General features: G+C 38.3%; 1 protein-coding gene and 1 pseudogene across 2 annotated transcripts in view; one reads left to right on the top strand and one right to left on the bottom strand.

Moving 5' to 3' along the window:
• The window catches only part of LOC126849529 (protein vestigial-like), a 46318-nt gene that overhangs the window by 7719 nt on the left and 22387 nt on the right, over positions 1 to 16212 (top strand). The gene's annotated exons all lie outside the window — the stretch shown is intronic.
• Positions 8745 to 9601, bottom strand: LOC126849540 (uncharacterized; annotated as a pseudogene).

Genomic DNA, 16212 nt, shown 5'->3' with positions numbered 1-16212 from the left:
TGCGATTATGCAGCCTGATGCATTGGCATCTCTTGAAGATTTTTCATCTGACAATAATTTGTATTCTTTATACAATGTCTTTGTATTATTAGTCAACGTATAATTAATCAAGGATTGTATCAAGGCCTCGAGAGACAGATATCCGGAACAACATATGTATTATTAAGATTATACCGAGTGACAGATCTGGATAATTTTAATAATAATAAAATATCATATATACATATGTTTTTTACTATCATATATTTTCATCCGCTTAATTCAGCGAAACAAACTCGAACTTTGGTGGCTTTCTTTCATCATCGACCTCTCACGTTTTTTGAATTTTGGGGATCTACGCCACTGTGCGAGTCACGCAGAAAATTCGCCCATAAAACGCGCGGAACGACCGCGCGCTCGTCCATAAAAGAAAGAAGAAGCGAGGCGAGCGGTACATTTAAACGCTTCCCGGGCGCACGGGAGTTCCCAGAGAGAAGCACGCAAGACTTTACGCTTACGTCTTTACTTAACCCCTTGACCATACGATGAGCGCAGCAACATTTTTCCGATGCGAGATCAACAGGAGGGAGTCTTCCTGCCCTTCCATCCCATGAATCGCCTTCAATATTTGCCGGCGCGATCACGCGAATATCTGATACCGGCGTGGCATTTCGATATCTCGCCGGATGCACCACGTAGCGCGTAGATAAAACGAATTAATTACGATCAATCTACGCGGCGTAAAAGTCAGCTCGTTCGACCGGCTGACCCTGTCGAAGTCGAGAAGGCGTTGCTATACCGGGTATGAGCTACGATCGCCGTTTTCATCGTGCTCGGCCGAGCAAGGAGCATCGACATCGGCAAAAGCTTTGCTTTCCGCGCGACTCTTCTCGCTGTATCATTTGCGAAAATGAACGTGGTGCATTGGTCAGTCATTTAGAAAATAAAAAATATTGACCACAATTATATTTGTAAAATTAAATTATCGAATTATTAGACAAATTCTATTGGGAGTTAATCAAGGGTGTCATGGATCTCAGGTTTCTTTGGAATCTAAAGTCTAGTTATTCCTGGATATTTTTGCTTTTTAGATATATATTTAGATATACAAGGATGTTTCAATTAAGGACGTTTCTTCAATTTGAGGAATTGCATGGTGTTTTATTTCGTCGATGCCTTTGATTTTAAATTTCGCATATTTTCGAGCGTGCTTTAATTACATATAACAACAAGTCTATCTTATAGTTGATACAAGATTCTAATTAAATAGATAATAATTTGTGACAATAGCGGGTACTTTAAAGAATTTATTCATCGAAAAAAAGACTTGGTATAGCTGGTAGAATCTGTGCACTTTTCCTCGCTGCACGCCAATGTGTGTTAAGGGATAAAAAGAAAGAAAAATTGAAAATAAAAGACAGGGGTAATATCGAGAGACGCTCGCCATGACGACGATGATACTTCAGACCCGGTACAGCAACGGCATCCTCGACCGCGGTATGATCAAACGGTGCGGTACGGATAGAAAGAGAGCCGTAAGTAGGGATGTTGCGAGGTCTCGATAAATTCAGGATCTGGAAGTCCGAGAGTCGTTGACTTTTTTATCGCCAGTTAAACGGGAAAATGATGTTTTTGCCAACCTCGCTGCATCTGACCCCGCGTGCATATATTATGTAATAAATATTAAATGTGTCTATTGTTTATTTATTTTCAGAAAACACTTCACGCTCTCTCCCATCGACCTCGCAGGAATAAATAAATTTCTCGAATACTTTTTAATAAATCAAAACGAAAAATTTTTATCCGAAATAAAAAAGTTATAAACTTCATGAATTATTAATTATTAATGTTCAAAAAAAAATATTAATTCTTTTATTATATATATGAAGAGGAAAACTATAACATTTTAAGTTATGCGAAGGATACATATAGTTTTCTGTTTACTGTATATAATTCCTTTTAGAACAAATTGCATGACTAAAAGTATCGAATGATTTATTTGACTCGTGAGTTATCGACGTTATCTTTTGGGGGGCACACAAAAGAAACGGTCAGTTGCACAGTGACACGGCGCGCTAAGAAGGGACGCGCAAAACTTTCACCGAATCGTCGCGAAATCGAGGTGAACTCGCCTTACCGGTTTAAACGAAAAAATTAATACGTGACCCAGCGCGGCGACGGAGATCGGCGACCGCGTGGCTGAGATAAAACGGTGTCCAGGTATCGGGAATCGGGTACCACGAGCGCGCGCCAGGTAAAGACAACATACCGCGCCGGACAATCCGTTGCTCATCGGGCTAAAAAAAACGATCTTGTCGCTCCTGGTATAAGACCTGATCTGGCTGCCCAAAGACCGGAATGATGATGATGATTCTGTCGTAACCGCTCGCGAATATTATCCGTTTCTTGGGATTCTTCAATCTAACGTACCACGTGGCATAATCGCGGGCACAAAGTGATCTTGAAATCATATCGTAAAATAATAATTAATAATCCATTTAATATTTGCATGCAATATTTTTATAACGGAGAGTTCTGTCATTATAACAATCGCAATTGATAGCAATATAAAATTTTTATCTAATAAAAAAGATTAAATTATTAATCCGTTTCTTAGAATTCTTCAATTTAATGATGTTCAGTTACTTTTTATATGCAATATTTTTATAATATTTTTGTAACGGGGAGCTTTGTCATTATAACATAATCGCAATTGATAGCAATATAAGATCTTTAGGTAAAGAAAAAGAAAAATAAAATTATTAAATTATTAATAAAATTATTAAATTATTACCAAACAATTATTAATAAACAAATTTCGCTGGCGAATGGAAATAATATCCAAGGGCGAATACGAGGCGGAAGAAGGAGCAAGGAGAAGGAAGTATCGCGGAAGCGGCAGCCGCTTCTTTTGTGCCGTCGGATTGGTGTCCTCCTCGTCAAAGAGCGCGGATGCGTTTCTGCTCGAGGCGGTTGCATTGAATTGCAGATCGCGCGCGGACAGATGGACATGTCCATGGACGAACTCGCGGTCGCTTGTTGCGACAGCAGAAAAAAAAACCAGAGACCCTGGAAATCTTCCGATCTTGCCGATCCCGTATCGTATCCTCGTAACCTCGATTCCACACGGCCATTCGTATTCTAGGATCTCCAGATATCCTGAATAAAGAAAAGAATGGCGAAAAGATTATATATATTATATATAAGAAAAGATTGTATCGCATTTGACGTTTCTCTAATCATATTTCCTAAATCGTTCGAATTTTCAATGATTCCACCTGTTACTTAAAAAGGCTTAAAATTATTCCTTATCACTTCGGAGTATCGGCTAATCAGGCTGAGGGGACTCGATGACGATCGAATCTTTTGGAGAGAAAAAAACATCCCGCGTCAGCTATCAGCCTGCTCGTCGTTAGTCACGTGCGCCGCGCGTCTCGGCCATTTGTCTTTGTTCACTTTGCGCACCCGGTGTCCGAGAAAATGGCCGCGTGTCTATTTGTTACAAAAGCCGAAGCCACAAATCACCGTTTGCATCCTCTCTCCGCGTGTCCTCGTCCGCCTCGAACTCTTCCTCGCGGCGCGGCCACACGCTCGAGTATATTTAAACGCAATTACGCACAAGGGAGCGGCCGCGTCCGGTAATCCCGCCGAAACGCGCATCCCACCGCGAGATTAACTGCCGCAAACATCGGGACAAAGTGAGAAGTCTGGAATCCAGGCTTCTCGGCTATCTCTCCCCGTACGTTATTATAACTTTGCGCGATTCTTGATGAACACGCGTTGCGATGAGAGACGCGCTTCTCGCAGTTCGGCATGAAATCATGACATCGTCGTCTACATGTCTGCTAATTCTAAAGATCCATGAAAGAGATCTGAAATCTATTATCCTTGAAGATACGTAATAATATTTATTAGAGGCAGAAATTATATATGATAAATATAATATTTCAAACGTACAAAAACATCGCAGGGTGTACATGGTGATAATTAAATGTTTCAATTGATAAAAATTTAAGCAATCACCTGGCACTTACAGTTAATCATATCGCAAACGTATTTACGGACAATTTTGACGACGACCTCGTCGCGGATTAGCGCGGCTACGTAATTTAAGGGGGATGTATAAACGCAGCTTATTTTCTCATCTCTATCGGAAGAAACGAGCCGCGCGGTAAGTGGCGGAAATTAATAAACACCGTCGAGACTCGGTGACTCGCGACTTGAGATACTCGGGAGACTGGAGGCTCGAATACAACAACAGCTTGCCGACTTAGTCGTCGGCGAGGGACTCGGACTCCTGCGGTAGCCGGCGATAAGACTCCATTATTGAAATACCGGCTGTTTAACCCCGTGGAATTCTCTCGCCTCTCTCTTCAGGATTTCTCCCTTTTACTTCTCCCGATGCCGCCTTTCTGCGCGGCGAGTTGTCTATTTTCTCTCGCCGATGCGGACTCCGTTTCGCGGTGCTCTCCCCCCCCCTCTCTCTCTCTCTCTCTCTTTCTCTAGTTAGGCAATTCCGTTAACGGAATACTAATGGATTGTGATTGTATTAGCCCATCGCATTTGGGAAACTAATGTACGGCATGTTCCTGAGGAAGATGAGAATCTGTAGGAGGATTCTCCTTTTTTCTGGGACTGATACTTGTTCAATAAAAATTGAACGTCTCTAGAGATGAAACGAAGATAATTAGGATTAAGATAAAGATGATTACGTTTTGTATACTCATATGCAACTTTCGCGTTCTCGAGATTAAATATTTTGCCCATCTGTCGTTAACGAGAATGAGAATTATGCTAAGATTCTGCGATGTTAAGACTCACAGTCCTCCATCAAAATATCCTATATACGGATACGTCGAAGAGAATGATCGAACCCTGGATCCTCGATCGCTCAATGCATCGATAGGCATTTCGTCGGCTCTTTCTGGCTGCCGACTTACCACGTGACACGTGTGTCGGGCCAGATATTATTTCGATCGGACGACGAGCAGAGAACTGGTCCAGTCGGGCAGTTGACGCATCAAAGAGATACCGACGAATGTCGCTCGTCCGATCTCTCGCTTAGATATCACCAAACAATTCCTAATTAATCGCTCCGCGGGATCCAAATGCAACTGATCAGCGTCCGTTTATCCTCGAAAGGTTCACGATTCTAGTCTCGATCGAGTCTTGAGGGAAATTCTTCAAAGATGTTTTTGAAATTTGTCCAAGAATCCTCTGTTTCCATATTGTCCATCAGTTGTTTTAGACACTCTATATAGACTAGCTATATGTTTTTTGCCCGTTTTGAGAACTCGTCGAGAATTCTGAGACACTCAGGCTGTTTAAGTAGATGAGCGTAAAACCAGAACGGCGCCTCATAAATTTAAGGGCGATCCGTCAAAGGACTCGCGAGGCGGGAAGAAGGGGAGAGAGTTTAGAGATCCGCCACCGGTTACACTGCTAAGTTCGTCTTGCATTGCACGTGCTCGCTCGGTTTTGCGCGGGACGCTCGAGCGCCAGTCGACGTGTAGGCTGTCCAATAGGCTATGATTTGTCGCATCGCCAACCAGCTGCCGTCCTCGTGTTGCCGCAGATTTTTCGTCAACGATGAACGTTTAACCCGGCAAAAATATTTTTGTCCAGTCGCTTCTCATTTCTTCTCGTTGCTTCGTTGTTCAGTGAAGCTTATTAATTCTTTTTTTTTTTTATTCTTGAGGAACTTCAATTTGATATATAAGAGAAACTTAATCGATTTAAATTTCAAGAAAAAGATGTAAGAAAGGAAGAGAAGAAATTAAAATTCAAGATATCATTCCTAGAAATCTAGGATGTGAACGATTCAGAATCCCATTAAACTTCCTCGATTCTCTACGCGACTCAGGATCGGTCTAAAAATTTAACATTGGAATGGTCTAGGATCCCAGCATCTGTTTCCGTGATGAATCACTCGAGCGGGCCACTGACTTTGGGGCATGTAAATATAGAGGCGACGCGTTGTTCGACGTCCCGGCGTCGTCGTGCTGAAGGAAGAATACTCAGACATTGTCTTAGCTACAAAAACGCCGCATGCCTGCCGACACTTTGTTCGTTTTTCATGACGTTCTCCGACTCTTAAACTAACAAACAACATTTTGTTTCAAGCAGAAGAACTAGGAAGCTAGCAAGGAACAATAGAATATTCATAGCTGTGACAAGATAAGCTGACTGCAACATGTAATATTAAAACATTATCAATATTAATATTAGCAAAGAATATATATGTTCATATATAATACATACATTCTTTAATATATATGCTTTATTAATATTAAAAATTTACTTGACACAAGGATTCATCAAGACAATGCAAATCTTGTTAACTAATAATTTTATTGTTATGCTTATCAAGTATTTCCTTTATGCAATTATGTCCCTAATTTTTATTGCAGATGCAACGATTTTGATTACTTTTCCTCATGCGACAATATTTGCGATTAAGACAAACACGTTTAGAATAAAAATAGTTCGATGATTTAATTTATAATACGATGCGATCGAGGACAATGTAGGGGGCAAATATTCCGGTGCATTTTATGCGACCACTAAAGCCTGGCGGTACGCCAACCGACCAAAGGTCTATTATAGTTTTGTTATGACAGCGGGTCGTTTTCGTAAATTAATGTCGAAGCAAATGTATCTCGTTTTAAGGGACCGCTGGTTGTATCCCTAATTGAATCGGTAAACACCATAAGTTAGCCGGTAACTAGTCATGTCGACATAAATCACTTTTTAGGAGATAAGCTGTCACCTCGTGTCTCATAGTCTTCTTTAATCTCATAAATGAACAAGATCGAAGCAAAAAGATACAAATGTCGCTGAACTTTAAACTAAAAATCGTACGTAAATAATTTGCGATCGGTAATCATGGTTCCAGATTTCATAAGTAACTTAATGATCCCTAAAACTTATTAGCAATTTTTTATTATTATATTTTTTTTATCAAATAAGTGATATTTTTTTATATCTTGATGTCTTGTACATGTGATTTTGGATGAGGTCTGCACTAGGTAGACATCTTCCGCTAGACATTCTGTGATTACAAGTTCCTTGGATCCTCCTCGCGTGTGCCCTTAATTGCACGCATCGTAGCGTGCGGTGTCTGTATTATCCCGAGAAACTAGAGAGGAGTGTTCGCACCTCATAGAAGGAGGACCTCTATATTAACTCACTTTACGCCAACATCGTGCTTTCCATTAAATTAAGTCCAGGCCTTGCTGCAAGCCTTACTCTCGTAACCCATCGAATCTTCATTCGCAGCTTCTTTTTTATTCATCGATATTTGCTCGTAAATTTAAACTGCATATTTTGAAATGTTTAAAATAAAAATTGCAATTAATTCATCCTATAAATTTTTTTTGTCACAATTCTATAAATCGGTTGTCTACGCATAATGAAGCAGTTTATTCAAAACGTATTATTATTATTATTACGAAAGCGGATATTACTGGAAAAAAAAATTATATAATATATTTTCGTATGGTGTCGAATGATAAATTTATTTGGATAACTTTGAAATTTTTTTTATATAAAAATAGATATTTTCTATACAGTCTGACATTGAGCATCTTTATCTATTGATTACAAACTTTTCATTTTGACCATTTTAGAAGCTAAGTTATATCGAATAAAATCGAGTATGTTAGCTATAGAAAGTTATTTATCTGGTTTGCTAAGAATGTGTACTAGCTGCCCGATGCTTTTTACCAAGATCAGACCTCCCTTTCTCTTTGTTGACAATCATTTCGACGCTTTCTTGGAGAACTGTCATCTCCATCATATATAATTCTTTTCCCCGCGTGACGGTTTGGATGGATACAAGACATTAACTCTACGTGCGGAGAACGTAATATGTTAATGTCACCGATGACAACTGGTCGTTTAATCACTTAACGCCTCCTTTGAATGCCAGAAATCGCGTGCCCGGAATGATTCATCGGCCGCAACGGCATCTCCTCTAATCTCGAAATTCCTTTCAAATAGTCGCAGCAGCTGCCTACTTCACGCACGGAGCATTTTCATTTTTTACCTTCTCTTAATAAATCCGTTACCGACCCAACGTGTAACATTATAGCATTATAGCGTACATCACTTTTAATCACTTTTCTATGTAGGGAGGGAATGCTGTTTTTATAATAATTCTTACGTGGAAGACGATACTTTGCAATTTGTAAATATTTCCATAAAATATATAAACCTCCACCTAATTACATATATATTTAAATTCTTCAGATGCTGCATTCCTTGGAACATCAATATTTCTTGTTGCTTGAGATTTCCAATTTCTCGACTTTTGCTTTTACACATCTTTTAGACTTTCGTTTTCGTAAATTCGATTTTTAGATTCTTCACTCCGTTAGAGCTTAGATTCATCATGTTTGTGGAATTTGACATTTTCAGATTCGAATCTTCAAACTCAAAATATTATGAAAATCACAGCGATTAGAGAGAGAGAGAGAGAGAGAGAGAGAGAGAGAGAGAGATTGTCGATATTGTCGTTAACGAATAATGATGCATGAATAATAATTAATTATCCGAATTCAATTCTGCGAGATTATTTCGACGACCTCGTGTTATCGCAAAGTACTCGCCACGCGGCATATAAATGGGGCCATTAATGTCGGTTCTTAGTTGTATCTGCTTTACAAGGAGAGTTGCCTCCTTTTGCCATAAGTTATACTTTGCGGACCGTGTACTGAGGAGACACGCGAGAAAAAGGACGATTGTCGTGTATTCGTTTTCCGTTCTTAGTTGCCGCTCGTAGCCGTCACTCGCGTTTCCATTCCACGCGAAGTGAATCCATCACGTCTGATCCGATCGGTAGGCGAGATCCACCGAGCCTGCAACAATGAATGAGTACGCGCGTGAAGATCCGGATTCAAGAATCGTACGAGCTCACATTTTTCACGTGTCACACACGACTCCGAGATATTTCGCAATTTCGTGCAATATTTTATACATATAATTTTGAAATACATAAACCAGATAAGAAAGATTTGAAAAAATTAATCAATTAGTAATAGTTGCTTGTCATTATTTTTCCGACAAAAATTAATTTTAAAAACTAATTAAAAAACTAATTAAATATCTATTAGCATCTAAAAGTCACATTTATCTTTAATTTTGTTGATTATTTCATTTTTTTATTAAAATTTATTGATAGTCTTTCTAATTTTTCTACAACTCTCTAATCTAAATTTATGTAACGGAGAAGAACAAATGTAAAATATATTGGGCATACTCTCTGCAAACTTTACATCTCGCGTCAAAGAAATAATATGTATTCATACTACAAATGGACAAGGAATTACGCCATTTTACCGAGATCGGTGCGGCTGATTTTCTCTTTACTCGAAGAGTAAAGAGGTCTGTCAGTAAATCTGGCCGGGGGACCGATACGAAGATAAACAGAAGTTACACCTTAGCTAACACGCACGGGAATTAACATAGCTGTGCGCGCTTCGATGTTTAAAGGCCGATCGCATTTCCATACCGGTGCTATTCGATCCCGTTCGGCCCGGGCATCGGGAATCTTTTCCCCCTTGATGTCCTATGCTTCTATGGTCTATATTTGCCCTCGGACTGCGGCGAGGACCCATTTATATCCCCTTATCCGTACATCTTTGCGCAGCGGGTTTCCGCGGGGCCCGAAACTGCGCCCTTCCCTCTTTCTCTCTTTCTCACTGTCTTTCCTTCTCTCTTTGATTTTTGTCTCTTTCCTTTCCAGTTTGTCCCAGAAAGATGAAGTGTCGACTCTTTCGCCGTGAAATTTTGACCCTTCACCTTTGAAGTTAAGTGAGAGAAGCGAATGCATCAACCTCTGCTTAAACAGAGTTGCGTTTATCTTAGATAAATAAATTATCTTTAACTCGTAATCTCTTCTAACTAGATTTAATGTACCTTAATTGTCAAATTCTGTCTTTTTAAATATTTTTGATTGAAAAAAGAAACTCGGTTAAGATTTTTAGATCGTAGGATCTTTGTCTGAAATTATTCGTATATTAACGCAAGAGGAAATTAACGCGAATGTTCGCGACGCGCACGTCAGGCCCTTGACAAAATACTTGGTCGGCGTTCGACTTTTGTTAGCGGGACATGATCGATGCAGATTCTGGCTGACGCGAATAACTCGCGAGATCGCAATGCTCTTCGTAATTGGATGTATCCGAAGCCGTCGACATTAAAATGCGACTGGTTTCGTTCCCGTTCAGGATCAAAAGACGGGAGCGAGAGATGGATTTTTTTTTCTTTTTTTTTTTTTTGGTCCTCGCGTGCCCATCTGTTTTTCATTCATTCGCGCGAACGAGTTGATTTCCGCGCGCGAGATTCCTCGCCTCTTCATTCGCGCGCGATTCGCTCATCCAGCCGCGAATCTCGCCGGGAATGTTCCTTCATTAATAAAGAAGAGAGAGAGGAGGAGAGAGAGAGAGCACGGGGGAATCGTCGTCGTAGGTGCTCGCGCGAGTCCGCTTCGCTCCGCTCGACGGCAAACCCGAGCGGAATGCGTGCAGAGCGCATACTTTCATCAATTTCACGTGTCTCGCAGCACCGCTCGCAGCTATTTCATTGACGACCTGTCGGCGAGGAAAAGAGCGAGAAAGAGAGATTGAGAGGAGAAACAGAATGTATTTTGGGAATGAAATCGCGCGAAGGAACATCGAGATTATTAAAGAGAGCGAAAGCACAATGAAAGTGTAATCTGACAACGTACACTCCAAAATATTTACCACGAAGAATTGCGAAAGGGATAATCAGTTATTAGAGGGTGAAAGAGGGGAGGGGCAGAAGGACTCTAAGCATCCGCGCCGCAGTCTTTCACCTCCTGACTTCCCCCTAGGACGAGAAAGTGCTCTTCATCGTCCGAATATCGAAGAGTTTGTCGCTCGGCTTGCCTCCACTCGAGCGAGAATACATCAAAGCGTTTTACCCACCTTTATTTTACCCCCACATCCCTATCTTGCCCTTTCTTCGCCACGGCGTAATAATCATTTATTATCCCGCCAAGTAATAACGACCGCGACTATGCTATGAAGTTGCGGAAATTAGGCTTTGTTTAAAAATTAGCCGCCCATCCGGACAGACTCATAAACTTTCCTTCGCTCGCTTCATCAACTAGCAAATTTCCCCATTTTCGCCGAAAAACTTACCACAAAGCACCCTTTCCTCTGCGTCTTCTTTATCCTTACCGCACGAAGCAACTTATCGTTTGGTAGGAAGCATAAAAATACTGCTGGAGCGAGGCAACTCAATTAACCTTATCAGTTATCGACGATACGATTCTTTATTGACAAACAATTAAATAAAGAATTTTTATTTGTATTTTTCTGCTATTTTCGAAAATTTTCAAAATATTTGTAATAAGAAAAATAAAAAGTAAAAGAATTTTTATTGCGTTGGAAAATATTTAGATCTGAGAAAATCTCTCGAGTGTGTTAATACAAAAAGATGAGGTACATACTTGAAAGCGTATGGAAGTATCTCGACATATCTCGCGATAAATGCAGTTAGAGAGACGATGGCTCAATTATGCGCTCGTTTGACACTCGATCGAGAGAAAGAAAGTTTGCGTGCAAAGAAAATCGCGAATCCGATTAATCCGCAGTTGATTCGTTAGAATCCGGAAGCGCGACCTTATTCGGCCAACTCTCCGTTAATTGTCTTAGTCTTCGATCGTCTCTCTCCACCTCCCTTCCTCTCCATCTCTCTCTCCTCCACTAATTGAAATTCTTACCTAAGTACCTGCGCAAACACAGAATTCACTGTTAATTGATCGGAGATTAACTCATTGAGTTACTGCGCACGTTAGGATACGATGATCCGAGAATTCAAGGTTTCAACAAGTCGTGGACCGAAAGGGTTAATATTCCAAGAACTCGAGAAATCGAGCTTTAAGCGCAAAGCTGCAAAATTATTAACAAATATCGATGGTCGTTGTAATAAAAAAACTAGTAATCAAATTTTATTTATTTACATAAATATTATTTATTGTGGAAAGAGAAAGAGAGAGATAATTCTTTTTTAATATTCTAAGTATACTTTTGCTAATATTTTACAAGAAAAATAATTAATAACAATATAAGATCTTGAAAATGAAATTGCTATAATTATGAAATTCGAGTATTTAAAAGAATCGGCTTGAGACTTGAGAAACAGATAATATTCTTTCTATTTCTATAATACTTTTTTTACGCAAATATTTACATGAAAAAAAGAGAGAAAAAAGGAAAAGATAATTTTATAAAATTTTTTTAACCATTATAAATTTTTAGCGGCCGCGTATCTCGCCTTTTCTTCTTCCCGATGAGGCGTTTCATTACCTTTTTTTTTCTCTTCAGCCACATACGCGCCGGTCTAGACGTGTAATTGAAGAAACAAAGGGGCAATTACATTGTGCAATTATATTGTGTGTCTCACAATTACCGCGTCGCGTCTGCGCGTTTCAACAAGTATGGCAGCCGCGACTTGCATTTTTGACAGAATCATTTATTCCGAAAAGCAGAGGTCATTTTATAATACGACTGTTATATGAATGCTAATTGAAAGAATTTGCTGCATTTTAACTTTATTTTATTTATTTTATATATTTTATTTAACTTATTTTATTAATTTTCAAAGACACAATGAATAAAATAATTAAAAATAAATATAGAATGTCGACACATTTATTGATAAGCGTTTTTGTTATCACATATCGGATTTAAAAAATTTAAATTTATTATATGGAGTTTAATATATCATATATTATTTTGTCTTTTGTCCAGTTTGAATCGGCACAAACTTATCTTAATGTATTACTAATCATTAATCGCGCTACGCAATCGCGCGAAAGACAATATAGGAATGATCCCTCGTATTTCTCATTTCCGATCTAGCAGGACATTTTCATTAGTCACGAGACGCGACGGACAGAAAGACACTGGCGCTGCCCGATGAGTCAAGCCGATTGACTCGAGGACTGTCGATTCGTCACTGTCAGCTAGTGCAATGTCACGAGTGCCGAGATGAGACGAGCGATTACGGAATTGAAAAATGATCCGCGAAAAGTCTCGGCATTTCGTCCATAATTCCTCCTTGGTGAACCGTGATCGCCTACGTACTGTTGAAAACGAGACGACAGAGCGTCTTCTACTTAGCTTCAATATCTGCATCTCGAATTTTACTTCCCCGAAATATTCGGGCAGATTCGTACCTCTTCGAAGATCGAGAAATTTAGGGAACTGAAAGTTTTCTCGCGTATTTTAACCATTCAATGATTTAACAATACGAAGAAAAATCTACCAACAAAATTTATAAAATAAACTTCAAGATATTATATAATTTTCCAAGCAAAAAAAAAGGAATCTCTTTTCGAGATCGCGACTATGCCCGATATAGCCACTACGATTAGATTGCTCTTTTTTTTCCCCATGAATTCGATATAGATGTTTCCGGACCCGTGGATCGGATTTTTCAACGATCGCCGCCTCTGCCTGGAATGCACTTGCCGCCCCGGGCTCGAGGGGGTTCAAAGGTTAAACAGAAAATGTCGTACGGAGGCATGCCGAGGAGGCGGCAGTCGAAGAGAGATGATCGCGACGAGAGAGAAGAAAGCCGGAGGCATCGCGAGCCCGAGCTACCGTCGGAAGCTAAACGCACATTAAAGAGGCTCGTAAAATCATAAGCATTCCGCAAGATTCGCTAATACGTCGACGAGCTTCAATGTTGCGCGTCGGCGTGCGGCGGCTAATATAATGAATGTATACGTTAATGTTAATAAAGGCGATGAGACGCGCCGACGCGACTCAAGGGAAGACTCGCGCGACCGTGCATTTCCCGAATGCCAGATCTTCGATGCGAGCTATCTAAAACGATTACGATGCTATAATAAATGTCACAAATGCCTTAACATTTATTACAAGTATTTTACGGAAGCTACTTCATCTGAAAATTCAACATTTCTTTGATCCTTAGATTCACTCTTAAAAATGTTATGTTAAATCGATACTCGCAAGTATTGTTGCTTCCTTTCCTCAATGTTGATTGGTTATTTCAATATTACGCTGTACATTACTTTATATTAATAAAAATCTGTCATGGCTGCGTATTTAACAATTCAAATATTATATATATATATATATATATATATATATATATATATATATATATATACATAACAGATAATACATATTAGTTATACATATTATTATATTACATATAACTAATTTTATAATAATTATATGTATTTTATAATAGATGCGTGCCTTAACCGCGTGCCCTATTCGCATGCCCTAATAGAATGCCCTAATATAATGTACCGTAGGCTGCTTCCGTTGGGCCAGTTGGACTTACCTATCGTTGATCCTGGCCATATTAATTCTAGCCAGAGATGTAGCTTCGACCCCCTAACAGAGGTCAATGAAGGAAAAAAAATTCCTTCCGTTGTCGGCTAATTATTGTCGCCGTGATACACAAGCATAATTTTATGCTCATTTATGACATGACAGTTTGTCATGCATCGTTTCAATAAATTGCAAAATTTGACTGAAAGTCAAATTATTCAAATTATAACATAAATGTTTTATTAATTTATTTTAATATAAATTATATATTATAAATATTATATATTATTATAAGATTAAATATTATTACTTCAAATAATGATTAAATTTGATTGATAACTTGGCATTAGATTGACTAAAGTAAAATTGTATTAAAACGATGCGTGACAAACTGTCTAAGCTTTCATTGCTATGATAATAAAGATGGATGGGCTATGAAAAATTAATGACAAAATTGGCGCAACATCACAATAATTATCAATATTTCATATAAGAAATAAAATTATTAATGTCTTCTACATTAAATAAATAAAATAAAATTTCTATTGAAAAAAATATTTTTTTCAATTTTTTGTTTTAATTTGTATTTTAAATTATATTTCTAATATGTTTTATTATATATTTAAAAAGTCTATTAAAAGTTATTTGATTGCATTTATTCTAGCCCATCCATTTTGAGGCAATGGATTTATTTACAATCTACAATCTACATTTGTATCTACAATATCTACGGATCCGTCACCTCAAAATAAAATAAAATTTATCACTCACCGGCACTGATGCGCAACAGCGGAGATTTGGTCTTGAGGCTACGTTGTCTGCAACACACAAATATAAAATCCAAATTATAGCAACGTTTAAAATAAATATTAATATTTCAAAAAATTATTATTACACCGAATTTTATATCCGATGCGTATAATAATAAGGTGGTATATAAATATGAAATAATTTTATAAATTCTAAAAAAAAATTCCTAACTTTTTAAATAAAAACTTTTGTAGTATAAGTCTCTCGTGTTTAAACCATGATCGAATCGAATTAATGCGTGTGCGGGATTTATAATAATTAATATAAAAATAGTAACGCTCACCCTTGGGTTGCTCCGCCGATGCAGGATGCCTCTCCTAGGCCTCCTCGTCCTCTCAGATTGATTCACACACGCAATATTTTAAACGGCACTCCCGCACTTTTATTAAAAGATACTTCCGCACTTGTACGCGCGATACTTTGAACGACACTCCCGCACTTTCGGCATGATCAAACCCCGATTTCACACGAAAATCATACTGTGAGTCGACAAGTACTACTTTATGGCTCGAGCGTTACTGTCTGAATGATAACAAGGCTATAAGTCGTAAGACGTTAACAACAGCGCGCTAATGTTTACATTGCCAAGGCCGAATACAATGTTATTGTTTTCGCGGCCGAAAATATGTTGCGTACTGTGACGTATATACGGTGTGGAATATGAAATAATACAAGTATTTTAAATTATAGATTAATTATTTAATAAACGATTAATATATCATAGAGCTTATTATTATGTTAATTATTATTCGAACCTGCGATTTGACTATTTTGTTACGCGATAAAATATGAAATATAATTAAAAATCAAGTATTTTTAAAGAAATAATTATTGTTTATAAAAGAGAGAAAGAGAGAGAAAGATCGCGATAAAACAATAATTTACAATTTTCATTCTAATCATTTCGATTCTTGATTAAAACGTCATGCAAAATACGCGCTTCGGAATTTATCCATTATTATATAATTACGTATTATTCAAAATTTAAAGATAATTTGTGAAAGGTAATTAATTATTTATAATATTAAATTATTTCCCGATGCTTGTCGCGATCGCGTTGAGTAAAGAAATTTGATGAAGTGTCTCG

Source organism: Cataglyphis hispanica, chromosome 5 (genome assembly GCF_021464435.1).
Source record: "Cataglyphis hispanica isolate Lineage 1 chromosome 5, ULB_Chis1_1.0, whole genome shotgun sequence".
Taxonomy (NCBI): domain Eukaryota; kingdom Metazoa; phylum Arthropoda; class Insecta; order Hymenoptera; family Formicidae; genus Cataglyphis; species Cataglyphis hispanica.
Note: the sequence above shows the minus strand (reverse complement) of the source record. Positions and strands in the feature narration are given on the sequence as shown.